Genomic DNA, 4,953 nt, shown 5'->3' on the forward strand with positions numbered 1-4,953 from the left:
CTGGTCATCTCCAACTTGATTAACAGCCCATTATAGCCGTCTCCATGAGCAGTTGATAAGGGTAACAGGCAGACTCCTGCTCAGAACGAACGAACAGTAGCCAGTCAACCAAAGAAAGAGGAAAGTACAACCCCAGTGCATATAAGTGATGAACGAATGCTCTTAATGCCCAACAAAACAGGGCTGAAGCAAGTCTGAAGGGCAGTGTGGGAAAGAAAGAAAGAAACCACCCCATGGAGAATAAACTAAAGAGAGGGTCTCAAGTGACAAAATATCAGGATATGCAAATAAGCATTTGCAACATTCCTCTGTGTAATTGATAAACTTGGAGAAAAAGCCCACCTAAGGGTGAGAAATGATTCCAAGGTAAAATGGAGCAGATTGAAAATTAGAATGAGGCAGGACAAACCTAGTACAGGCTATTTAAATCCTTTTATTTGCCCCACCACTAACAACAGCCCACTATGTGTTAAGAGACTGATAAACCAAAACACCAAAATTGTAATCTAAATTATAACATAATATCATAACATTCTGGAACAACATGGGACCTATTGGTTCATCTCAGCAGTTCCATATTATAAATTAAACCAAAACTATTAATAAATAGATTAAAGAAAAATCTTAAAGCCAGACCTTATTATTCATATACTTATCAAGCTCTCTCTTAAACTCATTTAAATTTACTGCTTCCACAATATCTGAATACAACCCATTCCAAAGACCACCCATCCTATTAGAAAAATAAAACTGTCTTAAGTGAAGATGACTCCATACCCTACCAAAATTTATACTTGTGTCCCTCAGTCCTACTATTCTCACTGTTAAACATGAAAAAAAGTTGATGCACCAACATTATCCATTCCCTTTACAATCTTAAAACACCTGAATGAGATACCCCCCAACTCTTCTTTTTTGAAGAGAAAACAATCTGAGATATTTCAACCTCTCATCATATGACAACCCCTCTATCCCAGGCACCATTCTAGTAACCCTTTCCTAAGGTAAAAAGCCAAGACTGAACATAATATTACAAATGTGGCCTAACCAGTAACCTATACAATGAAATTATAACCTCTTTAGACCTGTATTTAGGTTGTATTAGAGATAAAACCTAAAATCCTATTTGCCCTACCACTAGCAACAACATGCTGCTTGGATGGCTTAAGACACTAATCAACCATTACACCAAGATCCCTTTCTTTCATGATATTGTTAAGGTTATTCCCATCCAAATTATAACTATAATTCAAATCACGATAACTTGCATTCATTATCTTGTATTTATTATAATTAAAACCCATTTGCCATTTATTTTCCTAACTCACTAAATGATCTAAATCCTTTTGTAAATCAGCAGTATCCGCTTCACAGCTAGCAACACCCAAGACCTTAATATCATCTGCAAATTTAAGTAATTTATTGACCATTCTTTCATCTATATCATTGATGTAAATCAAATAGAGCAAGGTCCTAATACTCAGCCCTCACATACCCCATTTGTGACATTAATCCAGTTTGACTGAACTCCATTTGTAACAACCCTCGGCTTTCTTCCATCCAGCAACTCTTCTATCCAATTTGCTAACTTATCCCCCACACCTATAAAGATATATTTTTTTACATGCCTTTTATGTGGAATCTTGTAAAACGCTTTCTGAAAATCCAGATACACCAAACCTACATTCTTATCCTCTTCTACATAAGCAGTAACATTTTTAAAGAACGTCAACCAATTTCAACCCACTCGATCATTTCTATTTTTGAAGTTAACAATAAATCTAAAATAGCATTGTGTCTAGTAGATTCCTTGACTAATTAGTAAAGAAAGCCATCTTTAACAGTTTCCAAAAAAACCTTTCTTTTTCATGGTTTGACTCTAGCATTTCCTAATCTATATGCTTGAAATTAAAATCACCCATAATTATGACCTCATTAACAGCAGAAATCTTAATCTCATTGTAAAGTTTCTCCCTGATTTCATCAATATCATTTGGTGGTCTGTAACACATTCACAATAAAAGCCTACTTCCCTTTATATCCACTAACAGAAACCCAAATGGATTCAATCTTCTTGTTGTTATCTTTGAGATTCTTAACTTCAACAGGATGTAACTCATATTTTACATATAAAGCCATTTGTCCTCCCCCTCTTTAATACTCTATCCCTATTAAATAGCCTGTAACCCTGTATTTCAAAGAAATTTCTGTCATACAAATCACCTATGTTTAACCATGTTTCAGTTATTCCCATTATATCAAAATTCTCCATTCTTACCAGTGGTCTAAGGTCATATACTTTATTTCTTATACTTCTAGAATTACGATAGTAATAATTAAGACTACCCTTATAACTACTTCTAATAATTCTATAATCATTTCCTATGATAAGCTTTTCTTTTCCTCTTATTCTTTTACATTTAGTTTTTCCTGGCCCTCACAACTGTCTAGTCATAGTTTAAAACTTCCCTTACAGCTGGGTTAATTGCCTTAGCAAACAAGTCAGCCTCCATCTTATATAAATATAAACCATTTTTTCAAAAACACTATCTTATTTCACTGAACTGATCCCACAAGTCCAACCAGCCAATCTGCTCATCTTAACATACTAACCTAAGCCTAGCATTTAGTACTAGTGACCTATTTACAACTTCATCCCCACAGTTAATTCTGGGCAGTATCCTTGACAAAATTAAGTTATAGCCTTTTTTCTTTAAATGGCTTTATCAACCCTTTGTACTTATTAATTAGCTCCTCTGACCTACTTTTCTCTGCATCATTATTCCCTATATGCACCACAAAAACTGCAATGCTGCTAGTGCTACTATGCTAGCCCTATTTTATTATATCCCCTGCTCTGTCAGTTATATCCTCCACCTGTGCCCTTGGGTAGCATAATCTGATTCTTTTCTCTCTATTTACCCCACAGACAATCCTATTATGATAAACCACATACACTATCTTCGTTTATTATTATTAAAAGCCATCTGCTATTTACTTGCCCAATTCACCAAGTAAATTAATTAAATGCTTTGTAAAGTAGCAGCATCCTCCTCACATCCACAATACCCAATACCTTAATATCATCTGCATATTTAAGCACTTTATTCACTATTACTTCAATGATGGAAATCAAAAAGAAAAAAATGTCCTAACACTGAACCCTGATGTACCTCACTTGAAACATTAATCCAGTTTGACTGAGCTCCACTTATAACCCTCTACTTTCTTCCATCCAGCAATTTTTGACCTGACAAGCCAACTTATCTCCAACACCTATAGAAAGAATATTTTTTAAAAAGCCTTTTTGGTGACTTTGTCAAATGCTTTCTGAAATACCGCATACAAAATCTACACCTTTACCCTAAGTTACAGAAGCAGTAACCTCTTCAAAAAATGTCAAAGATTAGTAAGGCTAGATCTCCTCTGGTGAAACCATGTTAGTTATCTGAAAAAAATTTCAACTTTGCTAAATGAATTTACAAAGCAACTTTTATCAGACTTTCAAAAAAAAAAAAAACTTCTCATCACTGATGTAAGACTACATGTATTATGCCTATAAATTAATTACCTATACAATTTTTATTGCTTCCATTAAAAAGAAGAGTAACATCAGCCAACACACAAACCTTATAATAGTTATATCCAATATTTCTACAAATACAGCTCAATTCCTATTTGCCCTACCACTAACATCACACTGATTGGATGACTTACTTTAAAAAGCATCTTTTGGTTTTATCAGACTTTAAAAAAATTTCCCACCACTGATGTCATTCTTAATTTGATGAAATGATCCATCAATTACCTTTTTATCTACCCTAGCAAATATTCAGAATGCAGAATACTGCTTAAATCTTCGTCAGCAGAAACGAAAGAAAAAGTGGAATTTAGTAACCCACTCCCCTGAATTTTCGATATAATAACTAAATATATATCGATTTATAAAAACCATATCGCCCATCACTGCTTGGAGATGGGTGTGCAGTAATAAACATGTTAATTTAAATTAACTAGAAGTAGAAGGCCAAATCCAATGGTCCCTCGTTGTCGTATGTTAAAATAATTACGTACTATTTTTATTACTGTTAGACCGAAGTTCGCAATAGATATAAACCAGAATTTTCTGAAGTTTTATTACTCTTAGTTTTATGTTAACATTTAAAAAAAAATCAACTTTCTTACTCACATGATACAGATAACACTCTGACTATAACTCAACTAATTCCTGTGCCAAATTATATGATTTTTTTATCCTCCTATCGTCGAAACACTTTTGGCAAGTTTTGGAAGACACCTTTTGTTATCATGCATTTGACGTACTAATAAAACAATTAAGCATTTAAAGTTTAATTTTCATACCGAAAATAACGGTGCTTTATTTGCTTTAACTGGAATTATTTCGGGGAAAATCAAATAAAATTTCGATTAAATTTCAAATTAACGATAACTGTGGCACGTAGTAATGAGATATCAATCTGTTGCAAATTATGAAAAAGGTCAAGAGCAAAGGAGCAGCAAACTAAAAGAATGAGAGATGAAATCCAAAGAAGAATGAGTTAGAAAATTAAATTAAGAGCAGAAAGAACCAGAAAGAAAATATATATAAAAAAGATAATGCAGAAAGAGGCAGAAAACCAAAAAGAAAGAAACACAATATTTAATGAAAACATAAGAATAAAAATAAATTTGACTAGTTGTTATTTATTAAGCACAAAGCTACACAAAGGGCTATCTGTGCTCTGCCCAACACGGGTATCGAAACCCGATTTCTAGCGGTAGAAGTCCGCAGACATACCACTGTACCACTTGGGGCAACTTTGACTAAAGACAAGATCAATGAAGCTATTTAAAATTCACAGTAGATTACAACAATAACGTTTATAAGCTATATTTTCAATGCTATTGTTACGTCTCCGTTCGTTAGTTAATTTCCCGTAAAAATTCTTTCCG

The 4,953-nt window shown here is 33.6% G+C and overlaps 1 protein-coding gene across 5 annotated transcripts in view; it reads right to left on the reverse strand.

Annotated features, from left to right (window-relative positions):
- LOC106469442 (male-enhanced antigen 1-like) overlaps window positions 1-4,322 on the reverse strand; it is a 50,785-nt gene extending 46,463 nt beyond the window's left edge. For 2 of the 5 annotated variants that reach the window (XM_022397961.1, XM_022397958.1), the window contains exon 1: window positions 4,190-4,319. The gene's annotated coding sequence lies outside the window, so the exon portion shown is untranslated. Of the gene's footprint in view, window positions 1-3,173; window positions 3,277-3,808; window positions 3,878-4,189 lie in introns of those variants that run through there. The other 3 variants (XM_013929937.2, XM_013929936.2, XM_013929938.2) reach the window with 3 other exon arrangements.
- Between the last annotated feature and the right edge of the window lie 631 nt (window positions 4,323-4,953).

Source organism: Limulus polyphemus, unplaced genomic scaffold (genome assembly GCF_000517525.1).
Source record: "Limulus polyphemus unplaced genomic scaffold, Limulus_polyphemus-2.1.2 Scaffold3489, whole genome shotgun sequence".
NCBI classification, from domain to species: domain Eukaryota; kingdom Metazoa; phylum Arthropoda; class Merostomata; order Xiphosura; family Limulidae; genus Limulus; species Limulus polyphemus.